This window comes from Diceros bicornis (assembly GCF_020826845.1).
Source record: "Diceros bicornis minor isolate mBicDic1 chromosome 30 unlocalized genomic scaffold, mDicBic1.mat.cur SUPER_30_unloc_1, whole genome shotgun sequence".
In the NCBI taxonomy this organism is placed as follows: domain Eukaryota; kingdom Metazoa; phylum Chordata; class Mammalia; order Perissodactyla; family Rhinocerotidae; genus Diceros; species Diceros bicornis.
In genome coordinates, this window is record NW_026690899.1 from 2,050,698 (window position 1) to 2,078,043 (window position 27,346).

A 27,346-nucleotide genomic window follows, 5' to 3' on the forward strand; every position below is an offset into this window, starting at 1 on the left:
AGTTAAGACCTGAACTAGGACAGGTATGGAGAGAGGGAATGTATGTGAGGACAAGTGTGCAAGGTGAATGGGTGTTACTGGGAGGGAGGAGGAGCTGAGCAGATATGCTGGTTCTGACTTGGGTGACCGCACGTGTGGATGGTGGTGCCACTGGGACAGAAGACGACAGATTATAATGAGTGCAGGACTCTGGTGTGGTCTCAGGCCAGCTTTCAGAGACGGCCATCGCTCTCCCTCTCGTCTTGCAGCTTTGGGGCGCAACATGAAGACCCTCACAGTCAACGTCACCATCTCCACCCTCTGGTATTCCTCAGACATGATCAAAGACTAAGCCACGATTAACTTCACTGAGAGGGGCCTGCAGAGCCTGGTGAGACCCTGGTCCCAGCAGCTCCTGGTGGGTTAAATCCCACGCAGCCCCTCCCTCAACCCCTGTCCCTCCTGCTCCTCCTCCTTCCTCCCCAGCTGGGTCCTTGTTCAAGAACAGCAGCCTGGGCCTCTTCTACTCGAGTTGCAGACTGCTCTCCCTCAGGTGAGACCCTCCCCTGAGCATTTGCCCCTAATGACCACTTTTGTGACCACCCTTCTCTGTCTCCCCACAGTCCTCCCATTTCCTCCTTCCTGTTCTGGCCCCCAACCCCAGAGGTTTCATGACCTCTCTCTAGAGTCCCCACATCCCTCTCTCCCCAGGCCTGAGAAGGATGGGGCAGCCACCAGTGTGGACGCTGTCTGTACCCACCACGCTGACCCCGTGGGCCACCATGCCTCTGTGCTGGGAGCCGAGAATCTCCACCTGTCTGCTCTTCCTCTCGGTGGCTTCAAGCTCTGCAGCCCAGAGTTTATCCATCCAGAGAGAGTACCAGCTACATTTCTGCATCATCAGCTGGAACCTCAACAACTCGGAGCCCGCATCCTTGGAGTACACTGCCCTGCTCGGGGACACCCAAGACCAGGTGGAGTCTCCCTCTCCCGTCTCTCCTTGCCCTAAGGGCACAATCATTCCTCCATCTGACTTACATCTGTTATGTGATTGTTTCAACCCTTCACTTTCCCTGCATGTCTGGGTTCTCTCAGTGTCCAGAGGTGATGTCCTAGCTGCCATCCCCATTTCTCACATGGGTAAACTGAAGCTCAGAAATGGGAGTATTGTGCCTAAGGTCACACAGTGTGTTAGGGACAGAGCCAGGATTTGAAGTCAGGTCTCCCTTGCCCCAAGGTCTGTGATCTTTCACTGGCTCCAGTGGCGCCCTGCATCCCCAGGAGACCTCCACCTCACCCACTCTCCCTCGCGTTTGTTCTAGGTCACCAAGTTCTACAGAGGCAGCCAGCTGTGAGACATTTTCCACTCCTGCCTGGTCACCGACTTGATGTAGGTTGAGGAGATTGGAAGCATTGGCTGAGCTGGTGGCTGATGACTCTGAGCTCCCGTGACACATCATTGATCTGGAAGTCACGTACATCGTGCCCATTCTGCCCCACATCCTTGTCAGCTAATCCTAACATATCCTTCCATAGGTTTTTGGGGGATGAGAAAAGCATTAACATTTGGTGCCACCAACCTCCAGCATCCTGCTCCTCTTCCTCTTCTGGAGACTTTCAACAAATATCAGCAGTCTAACTGTGCTCTCCAATAGTGGAGCCACTAACCACATGGGGCAATTTAAATTTTTTATACACCTATTAAGATATGATTCACATGTTATTTGTGGGGAGGAGTGTATTTTTTAGGTTTTTCTATATACAATATCTTCTCATCTGCAAAACAAATAGTTTTACCTCTTCCCTTCCAATCTGGGTTTCTTTTATTCCTTTTTCTTGCCTAATTGCCCTCATTAGAACCTCTAGTACCTGTGATTAACATAGGAGATATGATAAGACATCATTTTCTTGTCCCTGGTCTTAGCGGGAAATTTTCAGTCTTTCACCATTGAATATGCTGTTAGCCGTGGGTTTTTCATTGATGCTGTTTATAGGTTGAGAAAGTTTTTTTCTATTCCTAATTTGTTAGTGTTTTCTTTTTTAGACATGAAGGGCGTTGTATTTTGTAAAATTATTTTCTGTATATATGGTCGAGATTGCGTGGTATTGGCCCTTATTCTATTAATATTGTGTAATACATAATCAAGTTTTCAGATATTAAGCCAACCCTTCAACTAGAGGTGAGAGATTAAGATGGTCTCAAGTCTTTCCTGGGCGTGCCACAGCAATGAGCACTTGTGGCCCTCTAGATGCCCGCAAATACACTGGAGCTTTTCAAAGCCCCCTGTGGACATCTCATTCCCCCAATTTTTCTTCTAAGTTTTTGGCTCACCATTGCCTGCCTCAGCTGGTATCACTCCCTCAGACAGCTACAATAGAAAACAATCAGCCCTGAATATTTTTAGCAAGTGCCCTGGTGACAGACTTTCCTCCCTGGGCAAGCTCTGAGTCAAGTAACGTCAAGCCCTGAACATGGGGCTTTTTCGAGAAGCTGCCAGGCAGGTCAGCTAGTGACAGTTCAATGGGGATGGCTATTTTCAGAGCTCCAAACCCATCATGTCTGCTTGGCTGCTGGTTGTCTCAGCTACCATGGTTCTGAGACTGATGGTTTTCAAAGTTATGTAGGATATTGTGAGAGCAGGATGGGAATAGTGCAAGTTATAATGCCACAAAGTTTGCTCCCGTTATCAAGATTCCACCATGTTTCTTCACTAAACCCTCCTCAGATTCTTACAAGCTGTTGATTAATTTCTAGACTTCTGAAAAGTTGATTTTGACCTTTTTTTTTAACCAGTGTTCTCATTGTTTTTATGCATTTGCAGAAGTCCTTTCTCAAATGTTTCAAAAATGTTCTCCCTGTGGTTATTTATTTATAAATTAATTACTTAAAATGAAATTACGTGATAAATTGAGTTCCTCACTCACACACACTAGCCACATTTTAAGTGCTTGATAACAACATGGGGCTAATAATGAGTGTATTTGGTAGTGCAGACAAATGTTTACATTATTGCAGAAAGTTATCTTGGACAGAACCCAGAAGCAGGGAATCTAGAATCAGGGTAGAATTCTAGACATCCTTCTTCATCCCTTGTGCCCTTCCAGGTCTGTCCCCCACAGTAACCACACTGGAGTGGACTCCCTGTGTCCCTTGCCGCCTTGGCACATAGGCTGGACAGAGTTGCCATCTAGGAGGAATTCCTGTGGCTGACCCAGAATGGACCAAGCTGCAGAACTTGACCCTGGTCAAGAAGAGTGTCCTTGGGAATGATAAGGCTCCCTGGTCATTGTGAAAGGAAATGAGGACTTTCTGGGGATTCTGGATGCCTGGGGCTGAGAGAGCATTGAACTTTCTCAGGCTGGCAGGAGGTGGCATAGTCCCCCAGTCTTTACCCACCATTGAGAGAGAGAAAAGGACACCAGTGTAATATAGGAGGCCGTCACCTTCTCCTAGACAACTCTCTGACCTCAAGCTAGACACCTCCCCACTCTGGACTTTTGATTCCTTATCTCTGCACTGAAAACCACTGGGCCAGATGGTCAGTGAGGGTCTCCAGCTGTGTGTGAAGCAGACTTACAGGTTTGGGCGTCATGTGGTTTCTGATCCACAGGCTATAGTTTACCCAGTCCCGCTCCAGATGAGCACCAATGCGCTAGAACTTTCTGTAGTGTTAGAATGTTCTATATCTGTGCTCTCCAGTGCATAGTCACATGTGGCTGTTGAGTACTCGAAGGATGGTATTGTGATTGGTCTTTATTTGTACTGATTTTTAATGTTACTGAGGTACTAGATTTTTTATTTTATTTAACTAAAATTAATTTTAATTCAAAAAGAGACTTGTTGCTGCTCCATATCAGACAGCACACCTCTAAGAGGTTGTCTGGATAGAGGTACAAGTAGGGGGACCTGTACGCCTCCCCCCATGCCCACTGGGTGCTGTGTGTCCTCCCCTCCTCGAGTTTATGTTGTAGCTGGCAATAACAAGAATAGAGAAATGAAACTTCTCAATTATTTGATGTGAACAAACTCATACTTGGAGGTGGTAATCAGAGAAGACTTCCTGCAGGATATTACATTGTAGGTTAATCCTAGAAAATGAATATGAAGCAAATAGATAAAGGAGAAGGGGATGATGTGTTTCCAGGCATGGAAGAACACATTTGAGTGGGATTTTACAAATTTAGAGAGATCCCATAGGCTTGCCAACTGTGATGAACCATTCTCCCCCCAACCGTCATAAGAAAGTCCAGCCCAAATTCAGTCCTCTGTGGCCAGAGGTATGAATTTGGTTTAATTTATTACACTTTTGTTCTGTGATAATGGTCTTGGATTTTGTAGCAAAGTGTGCTCACTTTTTAGAGAGGGAAACTAAAATGGGGTGAAACATCATGATGTCTACTTGACTTTAATATTTCATTGAAAACATGGGATGAATCAAGGGTGGCAAGTGTTAATAATTTATACATTGATGAAATATTGTTTTAATTGGATGGAATATACATTGTTAAATCTAGATGGTGGATGTTTATGAAACTGTTCCCTTTATTTTTCTGTGTCTAAAAAGTTTTATTAAAAAGAGTGAAACACACACACGTGCATTTTCCATTTCATTCACTTCCAGTATATTTTCCCAATAGAGATGACACCTTGACTGAGAAACCTGGTAAACCTGCAGGAAGTCCTAGCCCATGGTAGGAGACGAGTATCTTGATGCTGTGTCCCATTGAAGAGAACCATGTGCACAGTGCCTTGGATGATGAAGAATGTTGGCCAACCCTTGTCAAGGAGAGTTGAGGCACAGTGGGGTCACCAGGAGCCCTGGGGTGATGACAGGACGTGGCTCACCACACCACTTGTCTCCTCAGACCTCCCCTTCTGGGCTCTCTTCCTCATCTGCTTGGCGGGCCTCCTGGTGCTCATCACAAACCTGATGTACTGTCTCCTGGCAAGCCATGACGTGTTGATTGTCTTCTTACTATTGGGTTGTAAGAGCTCTTTATATATTATAAATACACATCCTTTTCTAGGGATATGTTTTGCAGATGTTTTCTCCCAGTCTGTGTGTGGCTTGCCTTCTCCTTCACAACATGAGTCATTGGGGAAATGTAAGTGACAGTCATCATACGATTCCACCATACTTGAGAATGGCTAAAATTAAAAAAACTGACTATAGCAAATGTTGTTGAAGATGTGAATTCACTGAAACTCTCATCAGTGCTGGTGAAAAATAGCTTGGATGTGTCTTTAATAATTACATACGTCTACCCAGCCATTCCTCTCCTAGGAATCCATGTAAGGGAAATAAACACATATTTGTATACACAGACTTGTACACACATGATGATAACCTAGTTATAGTAGACAAAAACGGAAAACAACCCAAATGTCCATCTACTGGTGAACGGATACACAAAGTGTGGTATAGCCCCACAGTGGAATACTATTCAACCATAAAAAATAATGATTTTTTTTTCTTTTTTAATAATTTTATTGAAATTATAAAGGGTTTTAACATTGTGTAATTTCGGGTGTTCATTATTATCTGTGAATTTCTGTATAGACTGCATCGTGCTTACCACAAGTAGTCTGACTTTTATCCATACCATGCACATGTGCCCCTTTAACTCTTTCACTAAACCCCCAGCCCCCTTCCCCTCTGGTAAGAACTAATCTGTTCTCTTTATCCCTGTGTATGTTTATCTTCTACATATGAGTGAAATCATGCATATTTCTTTGTCTGGCTTATTTCATTTAACATCATATCCTCAAGGTCCATCCAGGTTGTTGCAAACAGAACAAGCTTGTCTTTTTTTTCTGGCTGAGTAGTATTCCATTGTATATACTACATACCACATCTTCTTTATCCATTCATCTGTAGCAGGGCACTTGGGGTGCTTCCATGTCTTGGCTATTGTGAATAATGCCACAGTGAACACAGGAGTGCATAAATCTCTTTGAATTGTTGATTTCAATTTTTTTGTATAAATACCCAGTAGTGGCATAGCTAGAAGTTATGGTATTTCCATTTTTAATTTTTGAGAAATCTCCATACTGTTTTCCCCGGTGGCTGCAACTGTTTGCATTCCCACCAGCAGTGTGTGAGGGTGCTCTTTTCTCCTTATCCTCTCCAACATTTGTTATTTTTTGTCTTGGGAGTTATAGCCATTCTGACAGGTGTAAGGTGATCACTCATTGTAGTTTTGATTTGAATATCCCTAATAATTAGTAATGTTATACATCTTTTCATGTGCCTGTTGGGCTTCTGTATATCTTCTTTGGAAAAATGTCTGTTCATATCCTCTGCCCATTTTTAGATTGGATTATCTTTTTTTTGTTGTTGTTGGGTGTATGAGTTGTTTATGTATTTTGGAAATTAACCCCTTGACAGATATATGATGTGCAAACATTTTCTCCCAGTTCGTGGGTTGTCTTTTCGTTTTTTTAATTTTTTTGAGGAAGATCAGCCCTGAGCTAACATCCGTGCTAATCCTCCTCTTTTTTTCTGAGGGAGACCGGCTCTGAGCTAACATCTATTGCTAATCTTCCTCTTTTTTTTGTTTTCCCCAAAGTCCCAGTTGATAGTTGTATTTCATAGTTGCACATCCTTCTAGTTGTTGTATGTGTGAGGCGGCCTCAGCATGGCCGGACAAGCAGTGCGTCTGTGAGAGTCTGGGATCCGAACCTGGGCCGCCAGTAGTGGAGCTCGTGCACTTAACCACTAAGCCACGGGGCTGGCCCTGTCTTTTCGTTTTGTTCATCATTTCCTTTGCCTTGCAGAAGGCTTTTAGTCTCATGTAGTCCCATTTGTATATTTTTTCTTTTCTTTCCCTTGTTTGAGTAGACATAGTATTGGGAAGAGTGCAGAAAAGACCGATGTCAAAGACTGTACTGCGTATATTTTCTTCTAGGAGTTTTATGATTTCAAGTGTTAGATTCAAGTCTTTTATCCATTTCGAGTTAATTTTTGTGTATGGTGGAAGATAATGATCTACTTTCATTCATTTGCATGTGGCTGTCCAGTTTTCCCAACAGCATTTATTGAAGATACTTTCCTTTCTCCATTGTATGATCTTGGCTCCTTTGTCAGAGATTAACTGACCACAGATGTGTGGGTTTTTTTCTGGGCTTTCAGTTCTGCTCCATTGATCTATGAGTCTGCTTTTGTGCCAGTACCATGCCATTTTGATTAGTATAGCTATGTAATATATTTTCAAGTTAGGATTGTGATGCCTCCAGCTTTGTTCTTTCTTTTCAGGATTTCTTTGGCTATTTGAGGTCTTTTGTTATTCCATACATATTTTAGGATTCTGTGTTCTGTTTCTATGAAGAATGTCATTGGGATTCTGATCGGGATTGCTTTGAATCCGTAGATTACTTTAGGTAATATGGACATTTTAACTTTGTTTATTCTTCCATTCCATGTGCATGGAATATCTTCCCATTACTTCAGGTCATCATTGATTTCTTTCAATATTGTCTTATAGTTTTCATTGTATAGGTCTTTAAAATTTATCCCTAATCACTTTTTTCTTTTTGTTGCTATTGTAAATGCGATTGTACTGTTGAGTTCTCTTTCTGTTAGTTTATTATTAGAGTATAGAAATGTAACTGCTTTTTGTTAGTTGATTTTGTACGCTGCAACTTTGCTGTAGTGGTTGATTATTTCTAATAGTTTTCTGATGGATTGTTTTGGGTTTTCTATATTTACAATCATGTCATCTGCAAACAGCAAGAGTTTCATTTCTTCCTTTCCAATTTGGATTCATTTTATTTCTTTTTCCAGCCTAATTGCTCTGGCCTAAACCTCCAGTACTATGTTGAATGGGAGTGGCGTGAGTGAGCACCTTTGTCTTCTTCCTGTTTTCAGAGGAATGGCTTTAAGTTTTTCACCATTAAGTATGATGTTGGCTATGGGTTTGTGATATATAACCTTTATTGTGTTGAGGTACTTTCCTTCTATACCCGTTTTATTGAGAGTTTTTATCATAAATGGATGTTGGGTTTTGTCAAATCCTTTCTCTGCATCTGTGTAGAGGATCATGTGATTTTTAGTTCTCATTTTGTTAATGTGGTGTAGCACATTGATTGATTTGCGGATGTTGAACCTTCCCTGCATCCCTGGTATAATTTCCACTTGATCATGGTATATGATCTTTGTAATATATTGCTGTGTTCGATTTGCTTATATTTAGTTGAGGATTTTTGCATCTGTGTTCATCAGCGATATTGGCCTGTAATATTCCTTCTGGTGCTGTCCTTGCCTGCTTTTGCTGTCAGGGTGATGTTGGTCTCATAGAATGAATTAGGAAGTGTTCCATCTTCTTCAACTACTTGGAATAGTTTGAGAAGCATAGGTATTAAATCTTGTTTGAATATTGTGTAGAATTCTCCAGAGAAGACATCTGGTCCTGGACTTTTGTTTTTTGGGAGGTTTTTGATGACCATTTCGATCTCTTTACTTGTGATTTGTCTGTTCATTTTCTCTGTTTCTTCTTGAATCAGTTTTGGGAGGTTGTATGAATCTAATAATTTATCTATTTCTTTTAGGTTATCCAATTTGGTGGCATGTAAGTTGTTCAGTGTATTCTTTTATTGTCCTTTGTATTCCTGTGGTATCTGTTGTAATTTCTCCTCTTTCATTTCTAATTTTAAGTGTTGAGCCTTCTCTCTTTTTTTCTTAGTGAGTCTGGCTAAGGGTCTGTCAGTTTTGTTTCAATCTTCACAAAGAACCAACTCTTTGTTTCATTGATCCTTTCTACAGTTTTTTTAGTCTCTATTTCATTTATTTCTGCTGTAATTTTTATTATTTCCCTCATTCTGATGACTTTGGGCTTCATTTGTTCTTCATTTTCTGGTTCTATTAGGTGTAGGTTAAGGTTACTTATTTGGTATTTTTCTTGTTTGCTGAGATGCGCTTGTATTGCTATGAATTTCCTTCTTAGAACTGCTTTTGCTGCATCCCATAAGAGTAGTTTTGTGGTCTTTTCATTTTCATTTGTCTTCAGGTATTTTTTGATTTCTCCTTTGATTTGTTCATTGATCCAATGTTTCTTCAGTCGTGTGTTCTTTAGTCTCCACATATTTGTAACTTCCCCATCTTTTGTCTTGTAGATGATTTCTAGTGTCATAGCATTGTGGTCAGAAAAGAAGCTTGATATGATTTCAATCTTAAATTTATTCAGTCTTGCCTTGTTTCACAACATATGGTCTATCTTTGAGAAGGTTCCATGTGCACTTAAGAAGAATGTGTATTCCGCTTTTTTGGGAGGGTATGCTCTATATATATCAAGTTCATCTGATCATATCTTTCATTTAAATCCACTATTTACTTGTTGCCTTTCTATGCATGATCTATCCATGGATGTAAGTGGGATGTTCAGCTCCCCTGCTATTATTGAGTTGCTGTTAATTTCTCCCTTTAGGTCTATTGATAGTTGCTTTATATTCTTTTGTGATGTTGCGTTAGGTGCATATAACTTTATAAGTGTTATGTCCTCTTGGTGGAAACTCCCCTTTATCATTATATACTGCCCCTCTTTGTCTCTCATAGTCTTTTTTATCTTGAAGTCTGCTTTGTCTGATATAACTATGGAAACACCTACTTTGTTTTATTTGCGATTTGCTTGGAGTATTGTCTCCCATCCATTCATTCTGAGCCTGGTGTTTTTAGTGCTGAGATGTGTTTCCTGGAGGCAGCGGATTGTTGGGTCTTGTTTTCTAATCCACCCCACCACTCTGTGCACTCTGTGTCTGTTGATTGGAGAATTCAATCGATTTACATTTAGAGGGATTATTGATACCTGAGGACTTAATCCCACCTAATCTATATTTCCATTGTTTCTCTTCCTTTCTGTTTCGGACTACTATTTCATTTTGATGGTTTTCTCTGGAAGTTTTCTCTTTTTTTATGATCTATGGCTCTGCTCTGATTCTTTGCTGATTACTGTGAGGTTTGTATGAAGATCTCATAGATGAGATAGTCCACTTTCTGATAGCCTCTTATCTCCATTAGCCTAAGCAGGTTCCATCCCTTTCCTCTACTCCTTCTGAGTTATTGTTGTCACAAGTTATTCATTTTTGTGTTGTGCGTTTGTGACTATGCTGAAGTGTTTATAGTTACTTTTTATGCTTTCCTTCCATTCTTCTTTTAAGTTATAGTTAAGTATTTGCTACCCTGTTGTGAAACAGAGCTGTAGCTTTCTGATTTTGTCTTTCTATTTATCTCTTTGCTCAAAGCTTTGTAGACATTTGTCTTCTTTTTGTTTCAGGTATGATGGCGTTCTTGATCACTGCTTGTATGGGACATCTAGTGACGATGAACTCCCTCAGCCTTTGTTTATATGGGAAAACTTTTATTTCTCCATTGTATGATAAGGATCATTTCACTGGATAGAGTACTCTTGGCTCAAAGTTTTTGTCTTTCAATATTTTTATTATATCATTCCATTCTTTCCTTGCCTGTAAAGTTTCTGCCAAGAAATAAGCTGAAAGCCTGATAGGGGTTCCTTTGCAGGTTATTTTCTTCTGTCTTGCTTCCCTTAATATTTTTTCTTTGTCATTGGCTTTTGTGAATTTTACTATTATATGCCTTGGAGAAGGTCTTTTAGCATTGATGTTATTAGGCTTTCTGTTGGTTTCATGTACTTGTAAGTCCGGTTCTTCCCCAGGTTTGGAAAGTTCTCAGCTATTTTTTCTTTTAACAAGCTCTCTGCTCCTTTCTCCCTCTTTTCTCCTTCTGTGATATGTATAATTTTTAGGTTGCTTTTATAATTGAGTCATATATTTTCCAAGAATTCCTTCATTTTTTAAAAATCTGACTCCTCTCTCCTCATCCACTGAAAGTATTTCTGTATTTCTATCCTCTAAATCACTAATTCTTTCATCCATATCAGCTGTTTTTTAATGATTCTAGATTATTTTTTATCTCATTAATTATGTTTTTCATATCCAGAATTTCTGCTTGTCTTCTTTTTAATAGTTTCAGTTCCTTCAATGAAGTATTCCTTTTCCTCATTAATTTTATTCCTGAGTTCATCGAACTGTCTGAACATTCTTGTAACTTGGTGAGTTTCCTTAATGACAGTTATTTTGAATTATTTGTCATTTAGATTGTAAATTTCTGTGACTTCAAGGTTCGTTTATAGAGGTTTGTCATTTCCTTCTGCTCTGAATTGTTAGTGTAGTTTCTTATGGTCTTTGATGAACTAAATTTTGCTTGCGTATTTGTGGTAGTATCAGGTCACAGATTCCACCTGCTACCGCTGTTGGGGAAGCATAGCTGTGTTTCTGAACCCACTCCATATACTGGAAGTTGCGTTGGTACAGTGGGTGTTCCCATCCGCTGGGAAAGCATTCACACTGAGCTCAGAGCTGCCACCATATGGAGGCACCTACCCAGTTGTGAGATCGCAGCACTACTATGGGTATTTGTGCCATCTGGGAAAGCATTTGCATGTGCGCATATATCTGCTGCTGCCTTTTCTCATTCTCATGCCAGCCTCTGTGCTTGGTGCATGGGACTTCTTCACGGGTTCTGAGCACTGGCCAATCATTGGGACTGCAGTGGCACGGTGGGCTTTCCAACCATCCAAGAAAGCATTCATTTGCGGGTCCAGGGCTGCCGCCAACACCTCCCAGAGTTGCACCAAGGCGCATTCCTACTTTTGGGGATGCAGCAGTACTACTGGCTCTCACTCCAACCTGGGAAGCACTCGGGTGTGTGCACAGTGCTGCCAGGGAATGGTTGGGGATAGGAATGAATTCATAGTACATGCAATGACAAGCATAAATCTCAAAATAATTATGCTGAGTGAAAGAAGCCAGTAAAAAATGAGTACATAGTATATGATCCCATTTATAAAAATCCTTGGAAAATACAGGAAAATCTGTAGGGACATATACCAGACATATACTGGTTACCTGGGAATGAGAATGTGTTTGCAAACGGCAGGGAAGGAGGAATTAAAATGAGCATGAGGAAATTTGGGGAGGATGGGCGTTCCTTTTCTTGATTGAGGTGATGGTTCAATAAGTTATAATCAAAATGTATCAAATTGTTCACTTTAAATGTATGCAGTTTACTGTATGTCTTTAATACCTCAATTAAGCTAGAACATGTAGGGGAAAGAGAGGGAGAGAGAGCCAAGAGAGGGAAAAGGAAAGGAAAAGAAGGACTGAGGGTGAAAATTAAGTGGACAAAAGGAAGAGGGAGACACAGGAGGTATCGGGTCTCTGTGGCTTTGGCATCTCCTTCCCCTGGAGTCTCCCATACTGGGCAGCTGACTGGACCATTCTGATGTGCTCTCCTCACCTCACAAGTCACTGTCTGCCGGCGGAAGAAGGAGGGCGACTATGAGCTCCAGTGATGATGCCTGGGCTATTACCTGCCTCATGGGGACCTACAGAAGCTGCGATGACTATATCTGACTATATCTGAGGTCCCCTTTTCCCAGCTGGGGTCCAGAGGAGCTGGGCTGGAACAGAACGAAACCACATTGGACGGACTCAGGCTCCGAGCCGTTCTAGACTTGACCCCTGACTGGCTCACAAGGGACTAAGCTGAAAGGTTTCACCTTCCTTAAGTCCTGAAAGTGACTGCAACTTCTGTCCTGTGGTGTCACACCAGTTCATCCCTCAGGGACACCAGAATTGGTGAAACCAGCACAGACATTTCCATCATGTAAAATCGAATCCCCAATTCAGTGCAAGGTTTCCCTTCTTGGGAAACTTTGGAACATCCCTCCCCTTGACTCTGTGCAGCCATCACACCCCTCTCGGTTCCTCCATATTCCTCCCCCACTGAAGCCCTGGCAGTCTCAGGTTCCCCTTTTCTGCTTCATTCTCTGAAGCTCAGATTCACCAGGACTTCCAGATCAATCTCCCTCAATGTCTCCTCTCCCCACTCATGTGTCCTCCATGACGGGAAACAGGCCAAGATGGGATGAGTGGGTCAGACATGACTCTGCAGTCACCTTGGGCCTTGGGAACTGAAATGACTAGGTGTCTGGGAAACCTGAATCCCAGAGTAACACCAAGGCTCTGGGAAGAGAGTATCTGCTCTGGATGTAAAAGTGAATAAAACTCGGGGGGAGAAATCTGAGGGAAAAGAAAGAGTCTTTTTTCATCTTTCTCTGTACAGAGTCCAACTAGCTTCACAGCAGATGCACCCCAACAGGCAGCCCAGAGCAATCCCGGCATGAGGCAGCCTGCGCTGTTCTGCTTTGGGTCTGTGGTAACAGATTATATTATCTGTACACACTGTGCAGACGACCACAGCTGAAGATACCCAAGGGCTGAGAATTAAAGTCACAGTCATGCCACTCTCTCAGACTTTTTATGTGTGAGCTTCACATTCTGAATCTTAAGCAGTGATTCTCTGAGAATGCACACTCTGAGGATTATAATGATTAATAATATTAATATATTATTATTATTCATTGCATACATTATATACTGTATATTATAATTATAAATTAATGTATAATTATTATTATACATTAATATATCATTATTATATATTACATTATTGTGGTATCATTATAATGGTTAATAATCTTTATCATTATTGACTATTTAATTTCTCCTAAGCAACAGGACTGGCAAGCTCTGCGTGTACTATCTCAGTTACAGTCACAATATTTAGGGTTTTATTTCCATTTTAAGGTAAAGATGTGGAGGATCAGAAATATTAAATAACTTGACAAAGAAGGAAAAAAATTACTACAAAGCTAAACTAAACACCTATTCGCACTATGTATCAAAGAAAGAAAGATGTTATCTGACTTACAAACAGACTCAAAGTTCACCTCCCACAAGCCTGCAGTGAAAGAACCGGTAAAGAATGTACATCAGGAAGAAGAAATGTGAACACAGGAAAACATAAAAAGAGTCACAAGGAAAGGAAAAAAACCGTCTGTCTAATTTAGTATTAGTTTTAAAACAAGACATTAAAAACACATTCGAACAAAAATTCCAGATGATTACCACATGGAAGAATACAGGAGAGAAGATTTAGGTAAAAAATAACTCATTTTTTAAGGAAGATATACATACTAAGATACTCTATTATTAACACCTTGCTCTCAGAAACTGATAAATCTGTGGGACAAAAGTAAGTAATGATAAAGAGGATTTGAAGAGTGCAACATACTCGAACAGACAAATAGACAAATCCCAACACACTGGCTTATTGTGAGACTTGTCATGCTGAAAACAGTCGTTCTCCTGACAGCATGCCACCGCAATGGCATATCAATTTTCATGAATCAAATTTCCAACACATATAAATCTAAGAAAAGGGAAAATACAGTATTTCATTGTATGCAACTAGTGATTCAACATGCAACAAATACCAGAAAAATAGAGACACAGAAGTAGGTGTGTTTTTAGAGAAGACAGATATAACAGCTCTTTAGTGAAATGTTATGTTGGAATCTATTGCAATATTACATAAAAAGGACCATCCATTTTGACTAGGTATGTTTTCTCTGTGACTGTGAGGGCAAAACTCTAAAGAATCCCCTGACTGTGATAACTCTCTGTTGATCTTAAAATACAAATACATAACACTCAGGAAAGGAAAGGAAGGAAAGATCACGTTTCTCTCCTCACCTGAAACTCAATCTCCTACCTCAGAAGCATCACTGTCAGTATCTTCTCTGTCATGCAAAGGAATCAAAGAAAAGAAATTATTGGTATATATTAAAGTTTCTAGAGCTCAAAGCAAGAAAACCTAATGACCCCTGCAGAGGCATTAATGTAGTGTGAGCTCCATGTCATCTGCCCCGTCTTGTCTTTTATCACCGTATTTGTTGGGACGTCCTTCTTTGCCCCTCACTCTCCCTGCCTCACTAGCGAGTCTGTCTGCATCAGTGCTACCGCCAGTCTCTCTCTTGCCATCTTCACTTTCTCTTCCTGTTTCCTGATATCTTCCTGAGTCACCAGAAGTTGTTTGCCAAGGAGCTGTGGGATGTACAGACCAGCTCCTGGGATCGTCTCTGCCGAATCTGAAGACTAGGCAGGGGTGGGCATGGGACTGGAGTTCAGACCACCTGCAAGCACACCTGGCAGGGATGCACCTGTGCAACTAGGTGCAAGATTCAGCAGGGCTTTGGCCAGGCCAAAGGACTTAATGGTTCTTCTGCACTCTGCAGGCCTGGACACCTTGCAGTCTTTTCTGCCAGCAGAGTTGTTGGGGCTGCTCCAACGTTTCCTCCCATTGATGGTATCTGACCTCGTTTCCAGGATAAGATGAGATTCTAGTAACTGGCCTCTTGAATATGTAACTGGACATCCTCAAAGGGATGGAGATACTCAAACCAGGCTTTGGGTTGGATTGGTTTCCACAATCATGTCGCTTCCTCTGTGATGATTTGACCATCATACTTCTTTTCCTCTTATCCTATAAAAATAAATTATGAATGTGGATCAGAGTGATAAATGAAGCCTGCCTTCCCAGGACAATTATGTCAGATGCCTTGTACTTCTACCCTCCCTCTTTCCCTGTGGGGATTAATCTGACCTGTGTCCTGGGACATCATCAAAGAGATATGGGTCAAGAACAGAAACCTCGAGGTCAAAACTCAGGACTATGGCAGGTCATTTCTTCTCCCTCATATTGTTAGACACTTATCAGTATGACTTTATTCTCATTTTGTCCTTGTCACTCTCAACAAGAAAAGCTCTGGTGCTCCCTGTCAGGACACACGGTCCCCATTCTTTTTCTAAATCCCAAATCATAGTATTCTTCTGTACTATATGACTATTCATTTGATTAACCTATTGACCAGTTGGTGTTCATAGCTCCATTAGAGTTTAAATCAGTAGTGAAATTATCATCCACCCCACTCCTAGTGACTCTTATTTGACAACTGTGAACATTAAATCTCAGTACAGAGAATGTATGTCTGAAAAAACTCAACTTTCAATTGGAGATTGTGCTGTAAGTGGGAAGTACACACTGGATTTATGAAACCCAGGAAAACAATGTAAACTCTCTCATTATTAAGTTTTGTATAGACTGCACCCACATTGATGATATCTTGGTTATAGTGGGTTAAAATATACTATTAAAATTAGTTTCACCTGTTTGCTTTAATGTTTTAAAATATGGCTACCAAGAAAAAAAATTAAATTCTATAATATAGAGTGCTTAATGTTACTACTGGACAGGGCCAATGACGCCATCAATGAAAATAAATTCCAGAGAAAGTGGTTAGGGAATTTTTTTCCCTAGAAAAGGAGTCTACACTGGCCCACATTGCAAGACGCAGCAAAAAACTGTCATACACACACACACACACACACAAACTGACAGAATGAAAAAAACCTCTTCCTAGAGTCCCACCATTTTTCACATGGCAAGAGGTTGCACTCCTACTTAGTCCTAAGTGGACTAATCTCAAGAAAGAAGGCAGAAGTCAAGGTAATTTACCAGTTAGGAAGATCTAAAACCAGAGACTAAAGCTCAAGATATGTGGTGAATTTCCTGTCGTGGCTTCTGTTATTAATTCAATATGTTAGGGAGACTTTTCCAAGGAGGGTTGTTTTAAAAAACACCTTTTCTTTACTATGTAAAAATAGACAGGATATGTAAAGAACAATTACTCTAGCCAATCAATGAAAAGGAAATGATAGAACACGAATACGCTTATTATAAGTCACTACTGGATTAGAGAGTCAGGGAACAGCTGACATTGGTTTAATTTGGCCTTAATTAGGCTGATTCTGATTTCATGACTGTCATATTTATTGTATTATGCTAGAACCTACGAAACGTCCCAGCCACCCTACTATTTAACTACCAAGGCCCACCAACCAGACTAGTCCTTGCTGACACACTCCCTGCCTCCATCCCTTCTGACAACACCTGGAGGATATTCCCTAAATCACACTCTGTCCCTGTGCTCTTCTACCTGCCCCAGGGCCAGGGAATCATTTTCTCCAAGGCTCAGGCTCTGCGTGTGCCCAGCTCTGGAGATGGCACTTCTCTCTCGAGTGAAGACAAGGATCAGAACGCAGACCCTGTGAGCTGCAGCAATTGGACAAAGACTGGGGTTTGCTGACAGAAAAGAACCTTTAGTGGGCACGGTTACCAGGGTCCAAGAAGCCCCAGTGATTCCTCCAGGGAATGTGATGCAGGACAGAGCAGGGATGTCTGCCTGTGGTTCGGCTTGGGAATGCCTGTAGGATGACATAGGTGACATTGGTAATGCATTCGCCAATGTTGTTCATTCATTTATTCATCATATGTCATGGAGTGCTTTCTGCGTACATCAAGACAACAGGCTCACCCTCTGGGACTCACAGGCAGAGTCAGAAGAATTTCTAAATTGTATTTCTAATATATAGGTACAACACTGGTAATACACTAGGTGTTCCAAGCATTTTCCAAACATTAACTCCTTTAATACTCTTCATAAACTTACAAAATATGTATGCTGATCATTATTGCCAACTGACAGATGAAGAAACTGAGGCACAAATCAGGTAAAGAACTCAGTCAATACAAATATCTAGTAAGGGATTGAGCTGGAATTTGGACATGAGGAGTTAGGTCCATGCTCTGTGCTCTTAACCAAGATATTTACTCTCTAAAGACTTCACATCATGAAAAAATTTGATCAGTTATCCATTTTCTTGGTGCATTGAGTGGCCACACTATTTTATCTGTGTCTGAAAAATAGAATACCTGCGTAGAAACTACTGCACCTACACACTCAAATTACATTTACCAATGACCTCAGTCCCTGAAAATTAATACAGAGAACATTTCAGAATGTTTCTTGCCCAGGTAGGGAGGACTCTGAGGAAATCTCAGTGTTACTGTTAGAAGCTAAGGACAGGCTGGGAGTGGGTCTCAGGGGAAAGGTGTCCTCAGGAGTCACCATTGAATGACAACATTGATGGGAGGGTCTCAGCAGTGACTGAATTCAGGATCTGGTGGTGTTTTAACCCGGTGCTTATCTTCTGGCTGTGGGTTTATGGTGATGCAGCACAGGGAGTGGGGATGGTTCACTGTGTTCTTGGGGAAACCAGACCCATGAAAGAGAGGGAATGACGGTTTCCTTAAACAATGGATTCATGGTGGGAAAAATTCGGCCTGGAAGAGACAGTCGTGTCCCTGGTATAACCAGAAGGAGTTGCCTCTGCATCAGCCAAAGCAGACAGCTCTTCCCCGTGCACTCATTTTATCTCAATGGGAGGAAGGAGGAGGAAATCATGTAATGCTCTTCTGGATGTAAGATCTGTGATGGTAGACACTGTGCTAGGAGGTTCTGAAAGGCCTCTCTGAGGTATTTCAGACCTTTGCTGTGACCAGAATGACAAGTGTAAGCACCTCTGCCTATGTCTGGGAACAGTTAGTGTGTCAAGGAGAAGGCTCCCTTGTGCAGAGACTCACAGGAAGAAGCGAGTTTGACCAGGGAAGGTCAGAAATGTGGCCAGTGTGGCTGGAGGGAGTCTGAGAAGAGAGAGCGAGGGGAGAGAGGAGGGTGATCAGGCTGGATCCTGGGACATGGTAGACTGTTACTTTCTGTTCCTCTGTGACAGCATTACTCCAAAACCTACCACCTATACAGTACAAATATATAACATCTCATAATTTCTGTGAGCCAAGCATCTGGCATGGCTTAGCTGGGTGCCTCTACCTCAACGTCTCTGTGAAGCAGGGTTGTGGTCTCAACAGGGCTCAAATGGGGGAGGATTCCCACCCAAGATCACTCCCATGGGTTTTGTCAGGATCCATTTGGACTGAGAGTCTGAGCTCCTGTCTGTCTGTTGGCTGGACTCTCCCTCAGTTCTCTCCTATGGAGCCTCTACATAGTGCAACTGAAAACATCAGCACTTGCATTCACAGTTCTGGTGATTTGATAGAGAGCGAGAGCGAGAGAGAAAGAGAGAGAGAGAGAGATGGAAACAGAAGGAGGGAGGTTAGTAGGGAACCCAAGTAAGTCAGTAAGTGGGAAGTTACAGACGTTTTGTAATTAAAACTTGGAAGTGACATCCCATCACCTTGGCTGTGTTCTGTTGTTCAGAAGCCAGATACTGACCACTTAGTGATGACAAAAGGATGTGCACTTCAGAAGGCAGGGAGCATTGGGGCCATTGTGGAGGTTGTCCACCACATAGGCCAACGTGAGGCACTTGGGACTGATTCTGAGTAAAACAAGGGACCGTGGAAGGATTAATGCCAGTGGATCACAATGTCTGAATTTCCTCTAATTTCAACCCCTTCAGGATGCAGACCTGAAAATGAGGCCCAGAGGGGCAGTGACTTTCCCAAGATCACACATCTGGAACCCAGAGAAGTTCTGACTGGTATTCTATGTGATGTCCTACTCCTTCTTGTACTTCCTCCATCTCCAAGTGTGTACATTAGACACATGTGACACCAGCCCACAGGTGTTGTACGTATTATCACATGTACCCTGACACGGTCCCTAGGAATCTGTTTTTAGCCCAATCCTCATTGTGCAGCTTGGGAGACTGGACAGATCTTGAGAGGCACAGCAGATTTTCCAGGACACAGAACTAGTAGGAAAAAAGAGGTCTGACTTCAGTTCTGTCTCCTCAAAGCTGGCCCCCTGGATCCACTCCCAAGGAGCTGTGGGGAGGGTGGTGATGGGTATTTGTGTACAGTGATGGAGATGACACGGGCAAGCAGGGAGAGCAGCCAACAGCCTAGAGGGGGCTTTGGGTGGGTCTGATTGAATGAAGGGGCCAAGTAATAGAACCTTGAAGAAGTGACCTCACTTCCTTGGTGACAGCCCCCAATAGAACTTAGAACTCTGGTTACCAGGCACCCACATTGTAATCACAGCCTCTTGTCCAGTTCATTTGAGTGGAGACACTCGACAGAGTAGGATGTTCTCATGTTTTCCCGTGACTTTCTGAGGCTGTGGCCCCCGGAAAGCCCAGAATGAGAGCATGTTAAGTTGCTTTAGACATTGGCTCAGCCCTCATCTCGAATGTGTGTGGCCTTTTGGCAGGAGGAACCATCAGGTAACAGTGTGGGCCAGGGCAGGCCACTCTAGATCAGGCCAGAACTGTGATCCCAAAAGGACAGCCCCACACCCCTTAACACTCATTGTGTGTGTGGGGGTGGGGGGAGGGGAGGTGGAGTTAGGGAAGCTGGGGATGAGGAGGACCCAGCCTGGACAGGAGCAGGAAGCTAGATGGTGGGAGTCAGGCAGTGTGTCATGTTCATACTCAATATCTTGGCTGCAGGAGAGTCAGGTGAGTGTTGGGGACCAAGTTCCTCTATCTGCATGTGAATCCCGGGCCCTCAAGGTGTCCTCGCATTCCTTCCCTGGTGGAGTCTATGCAGATTCCCCTCTGTGCCTGATCTGTGGCGGGGTTTCCCCCTGTGGCAAAGTCCAGGCAGGCGCCTGATCCCTCCTGGCCTGACTGCTGGGCACTGTCACTGCAGAGCTGCACCCAAGAGATGGTCGAGGAGCTGGTGGATGGCTTCCAGTTGACCCTCTCCCTGGAGAGAACACAAGTGCACCACTCCATCAATGACCAGGGCTGCTCTGAAGTGAGTGTGGGTGAAGAGGGGTCTTCACACACAGGACTCTGAGATGACCAAGGCAGTGCTAGAATGCAGACTTAAATCTGAGAACACCCTGGACTCCCCACCCCCATAATTTTCTCACTAGAGTTCCCCACAGTCCCACTCCCAAAGGAATCTGGACCTCCACTCCTCCCCACCAGCTACACAGGAGGGTAGAAAGTCACCTCAGTCCTCCTGGTGGTTCACTGTGATATCACTTACTGTATGTCCCTCCTCCTCTCCCTCAGTGTGAGGATGAGTTCACTGTGAATTTAAATGAGGCCTGCAGGATGCGTGCCCTCCAGGCAGCGTGATGGAGAAGCTGACAGAGTCCATGGTACCAGCTTTCCTGAGTAGGAATATGTCCAGCTTCACCACCTTCATGATCAACTACTCGGCCTTAGACACATCCCACCGGGTCCTGGACCAGCTGTTTACTAGCTGAGTAGCCACTCCCTCCTCAGCACAGTGGTGACTCTGCCCACTGCCAGCTGTGTACCTTGGGCAAATCCCCACATCTCTCTGAGCCTCAGTTTGCTCTTCTGAAAAGTTGGGGGGGAGGATAAATTTCATGGTGATCTTGTAGCGACTAATGGGATCAGCAATGGCAGGTGCTTACCTGGTGCCTGGATCTGCAGAGAGGGCTGTGGACGTGCTGTGGTTGTCCATGGTGTTTATTTTTCTCTTCCCCGTGAAAAATAGTCTGCCTTACTGATCTCTAGGATGTGGTTTTTCTGAGTTTGGAAAAGCACATGCAAAGCACCCTGTCAAGGAGTTGAGATTCCATCCAGCTGGTCCTGATCCTTTTCCTTGAGGTAGCCAATTAAGGATGTCTGGGGCAGCAGAGAGGGCCTAGGCCCACTCAAGTGTCTGGGATGGTCTGGCTGGACTTCATTCATTCAAGTGTGTAGATTAAGCACCTACTGCATGCAGGACATTTGGAGACACTTAGTAAAGTCAGTGAATGAAGGAGACACAATCGCTGTGCCTCAATTGTAGTCTGAGAGTCAGATAGTGACATTAGACATCTTTCGCAGGTCCTGTCTTCCATGGTACATCCCAAGTGATGCCCTGATAGCCTCCTTTATAGCTGGAGGCATCTTCCCTTTTTCCAGCCAGGAGGGCAGAGCACAGGCTCATCTAAAAAATTGAGTGGTCTTTGGGTCCAAAAGAAGGGCTTCCTGTCTCTACAGAACAAGATGTGTAGGGAGAGATGGGGGCTGTGGCTGTGGTGGGCCTGTCAGAACCTTGCATCTCACACATCTTTTGATTCCCAATGGAAGGCTGAGGTCTGGTGGCTTCCACTCCAGGAGGACAGGAGTCAAAGAGCTCTGGATGGGTGCCAGGACCCCTGGGAAACAGATTGGTGTCTAGGCTGAGTTGTCTCCAAGAGACCCATTCCCATCACAGACCAATCTTAATCTGTCTCCCCTTCTCCATATCCAGCTCTTCTGACCACCACTTCCAGGCCCAAGGCAGGATGTCTGTGAACAACCCGCTCAAAAAATGGCCTCTGCTCAATCCCTTTGCACAAGTACATGGAGGGCTGGGCTGGACTGTGTCCCGGCCCTTCAAGAGAAGAGTGTCGGCAGGAAGAGAGTCGCGACAGGCTCTGTGTTCAACGTGCTGTATGAGCAGGTGCTCATCCCCAGGATGGGAAGGGGCAAACATCGGTGCCTTGCATGAGAAGTGTGGAGGGAAAGGCCAGGCCTCTGACTCTGTTGCCAAATTGCCTCCCCCAGTGCCATCTTTTCTCTGGTGGGAACCTGCCTGGACCCAGGGCAGGATTTCTGGGAATCCTTGCACTTTCCCTGCTTCAGGATGAAGCTGACTTCTCTGCATCTCAGCTTGCCTGGCTTGGAGCTGGGGACCACGCCTACTTTCTCCAGGGCCAGCTGGAGCATCCAAGGCCCATTGAGGCAGAGCTGGAAGGTGAGGAAACTGCAGTATGGGAAGATGATTTGCAGGGTCTTCAAAGGCTAGGTTCCCTTAAAGGCAGTGGGGTCTTTCCTGGCTTTGACAGGGACCGGGGAAGTCAGCTACTTGAGTGAAACTGTTTCTTTCTCCTGCTGCAGTATCATCTCCAGAGCTCCCTCCAGCTCCAGAGCCAGAGCAAAGGCAAGCTCCATGGCTAGATCCAGCTCCAGCTCTTGTTCCACCACCTATGCTAGAGCTGGAGCCAGTGTCACCTCCATCAGTCCCTCCAGGGCCAGAGCCGCCACCAACATCAGCTCCAGCCCCAGTGCCAGCTCCTGAGCTGGAGCCAGCTGGACCATTGGCTCCAGGGAGAATCCTCACTCCACCTGGAGAGATAACAGCAGAGCCAGATCCAGTCCCAGAGCCCACCTGCTGCTGGGATGTGACCAGCAAGAACCTGCTGAGGGAGGAGAAGCCAGACATCTTGGAGTTCCTTCCCAGGCTGGTGGCAGAGCAGTTGACACTGATTGATGTGGTGAACAGCGAAGCGCTCACGGCAGGTGGGGTTGGCCTTCCCTGTGCCATGAGCTTCCCCACACCTGCCATTTCTTGATCCAGAATCCCATGATCTCGGTCCAGCTTCCCTGCTTACCCTCATGTGACCTGAGCAGCTTTCTTAAGTCCCAAGCCTTTGCTGTCCTCATGTGGAGAGTAGAGCTGTACACTGAGAGCAGCTGCCATGCACAGTGGCTGTGCAGATGGACGAGGTGGAGCCGAGAGGCAGTTGGGCAGAGTCTGTGCTTTGGTGGGGGAGGGGAGCACACTGAAGTGCTGTCTCGCCCTTGGGTAGTTCACTCATTTGAGCAGGAGGCCTCAACAGCCTCAGCACTAATAAGCACCTCATGTGTGCATGACTGCAAGGCAGACAAACAAAGCCTGTGGCTGTTGCTGCCTTGGGAGAATGTGCATCTGAAAGAGGAGTCAGACCCCAGGATGGTCAGATTGGGTGGGAGATGCCCCTAGAGACGGTCAAGCAGGAGCCGAGTTCTGGTGCTTAGAGGAAGTGAGACTGGGCGGCGAACAAATGTCACTTCCCGGCGCCACAGTATCGGGTCCTGGGTCATCCTGTGCTGGGTACCCTCAGGGGACACAGGCAGCACCCAGGGACTCCCACAAGCCTCAGGCCACATTCTCAGCTTCCTGAGCTCTAGCTCTCACCACTGACCCGGCCTGGGACAGGGGGCTGCGGACGCTGAGCTTGGCTGTGGCAGGGCTGGGTGACATGCCCTGTCCTCCCCAGGAGCTCTTCAAGAAAGTGATGCCCCACGACTTCCTGGACTCCATCTGGTGCCAGTGTGACAACAGGGGCAATGAACACCTGACACCCACCATCCATGCCACCACGACCCACTTTAACAGAGTGGTCGAATGTGTCGTCACCACTTGCATTGCAGACCCGAGCATGACGGCCTAGGACAGGGCCAGGGTGGTGAAGCTCTGGATCCAGGTGGCCAAGGTAAGATGTGGGAGGCCCTGAGAGCTCCTCTCTGGAGTCAGGGGAACTGCCCCTTCTCCTTTCTCAGCTCTCATGTTTGAAGTCTGTGGTCTGAGTCTTTGCACAATTATTAGGCCCCTCCTGCCAGTGCCTCGATGACCTGACTCCTGGTCCCAGTGTTGGGAATCTCACCCCTTCCTGGGCTCCTTCCTTACCTTGAGCTAAAATCCTCCTCCCTGGAAGTATTCTTCATCAGCTTCCAGCTGTGCCTTTCCCAGGTTCCCTGAGCTACTGTCTCATCCGGGACAGGAGACGTCAATGCGACGACAGAAGCCAGAGGAAGCAAGGCTCCAGCTCCCCCTCACAGCTCATTCTCTTCCCTTCCCCAGGAATGCCAGGGCCTGAGGATCCTTTCCTCACTCCATGTGATCCTCTCGGATCTGCAGGTTCCCTCCATTCAGCATTTAAAAGAGACATGGAGATGGGTGTCCAGGTGGGTAGGCCTCTCTCCATGTGAGCACCACCTGGGTGGACCAGACGCCCCCCACAGGGCTAGCATTGCCCTTCAGTCAGTTGGGACCTCCTGGGAGACAGCAAACCCTGGCGATAGGGTCTGACCTGGTTGGGAGGCTTGGAGTCTTTCTGAAAACTTAGGCCAGTGGTTCTGCCTCAGGAATCAGTTTCCCTAAGTGACAGATCCTGGCTTGAGCCAAATTGAAGATTTTCAAGTGTTTTCAACAACAGAACTCTCTGTCCACATGTAATTAAGACTGTTTAAAACACATCTGCTGAGAAGATAAGAGAACGGAGGCCCCAGCTGACAATAGGAGAGCCCCCTCCCCAGTCCCAGACACCTCAGGGCTCAGAAGACACAGTGAAAACGCTCATCCAGGCTGTCTGGATCTTCTGGGTTTTCAAACAAAAGGGATTTACCCTCAAACCACTCCACAGTGTCTCTTTCCTTTTTTCCCTCCTCAGGAAGAACTGTACAAAACTTAAAAAGTTGATGAAAACAAGCCAGCAGGAGAGCAGGAAGCTGCTCAAGGAGGTGAGTGGAGGCTGGAGATCTGGAAGGAGGGGAGGTGAGGTGGGGAGGGACAAGGCAGGATGTGCTTTGGGAAGTTTTTCACTTAAGGTTCCCTGAGAAATAACGGTTAGTCTTGTCCAGCTTGACAGGAAGTGGGGGGTGTGAGCTGCAGGGGCAGGTGGGGACTGTTTGGGGAAGGAGCCCTTGGTCACGGGATACAGTGATGTCGGCTGGACTCTTTCAGGAGGTGAATATCTGGCAGAATGAGCAGGTCTCTGGCTTCCATGCAGACCCATCAGCTGGCCCTCTTCCTCCAGGCTGGCAGGTGGATGGAGTGGGTGGGGGTTCCTTTCTTCCTACAGCAGCCCAGCCTGTCCTCAGGAAGCCAGGCCCCTGATGCTCCTTCTGTCTTCACTGCACCTCACAGGGGTGGGCACTCTGCCTGTCCCAAGGATGGGCACTGTGAGGTCACACAGGTCTTGTGGACACAGGGGCTGCCCAGCCTTGGGCCAAATGGTGGATCTGGGACAGAACTGTGTGGTCTCTGGGACTGTGCACTCTAGCCAGATAGTGGTCACTGCTGACAAACCAGTGAGGCTCGCCCGGTGCCTTGTTGACAAGGATATGCCCCAGATGGCAATGAGAATTATCGGGGAACCTACAGATTCTTAATGGACCTTCCTGACAGGACTTTAGAAGTTTCCAAGTAAAAAAGGATGCAAATGTCACCATTACACAGCGCTGTGGTAACCCCCTACACTGTCACTCAGATGTGGCACAAGGGGAATCCTTCCTGAGTGAATAAAAGAGGAGTTCTGTGCAGGGTTCATCCTGAGGGGGTCCTAGGGAGCTGAGGCCTTTGGCATGGCCTCAGGTCCAGCGTGGTGTCAGAGAATCCCAGGGGGCTGGAAAACACAGAATCCACTTGGATAGGACCCCGAGACACCTTGTGCCTCCCAATCCATGGCTCAGGCTGACTGAGGGCCACAACACACCCCGAGAGTCCAGAGGCCAGGACATTGGTCAGAGGTGTGTCTGGAGGAGGAGTGAAGGCCGGGGGCCAGGCCCTTTGGCTGGGAAGGGGGACGGTCTCCTCTGTGGGCCCCAGAGCAATTCACTGCCCCTCTGTGGGCCTCAGTCTCCTCATCTGGGAAATGGAAGGAGATGATCTGTAGTGCAAGTCACATAGGGGTGATGAGGTACAAGGGGGAGAGGAATGAGCAGGAGCTTTGTACTCCTCCTCCTCGAGGGGTGAAGGGAGAGTGCTGGTGACAGTCAGATGACACTGAGTCCTCAGGGGACCCTGGGAGGCATGGGAGTCCTCCTCACACTTTCCTGATGAGGAGAGAGGCTTAGGGGCCTGGGCAGGCCTGAGGGCTCAGAGGAGGGAGTGTTGGAGCTGGGAGTGATCTAGAATCAGAGCACCCTGGAATGGGATCAGCCATAGACACCAGATGTCCAGGGTCCAGGTTCAGGGGCCTGGGAGACACGGGGAAGGGAGCATGGCCTCCCTGAGCCTGTCCTTGACCCTGCAGGAGGTGACCTCTGTGTGGGCCACCCTAGAGATGGATCCCCAGGGAGCCCAGGAGAGGCAGCAGCAGCAGGTGAAGGGGCCTGAGGGGGAGGGTCCAGGTGTTAGAGGAGGGTGTCTCTCTCCTCACGGCTTGAGGCCTCCTTAAGAGAGGGGTCCCTCCTCCTCCAGCCCAGCTCCTGAAGCCCCAGAGCCTGAAATGCCTGCCCTGTAAGTGACCAGGAGGAGGCCTGGAAGGGCTGTGCTCAGGATGGATTAAGGTGGGGAGGGGCAGGGAGCACATACTCTGGGATTTGCCAAAAGCCGCCCCTGGGAGGTGACTGGGGAAGTTGAGTGGTCCTGGAGGGGGCAACTGGGGACAGGCCGCTGAGGGTCCTAGGCTGCTCTCTGTGGGAGTCTGTGGTGGGCAGGAGGCTGGAGTGAAGGGATTTGGGGGAGGGTCCATGGGGGCACCTGAGAGGTGGGACTCATCTCACCACTCCCACCCTGAATTCACTGGGTGTTGTTCCCTCCCTGGGCAAGTTCCTCTATCACCTGAAGCTGCTGAACATTGGGATGGAGGATGATCTGGAAGTGAGTGAGCCTGGAGGTGGGACCAAGGAGCAGGATCCTGAGGTTTGGGAGGCGAGAGCCCTGCAGTGGGCCCTGAGCTTTCAGTATCTGGCAAACCTCCTCTCATGAGAGCCCCATGGCCACCCCTGGGAGCTGGGGAGTCAGGCCCATCTTAGCAATGCATGAATAGACGCTCCGCATAAGCCCCCAATCAGGCTCCCTGGGCTAGTGAAGCTCATAGCTGCCTGCCTGCAGAGCTGCAGGAGGCTGTGTCTGAGCTGCACTCAACCTCC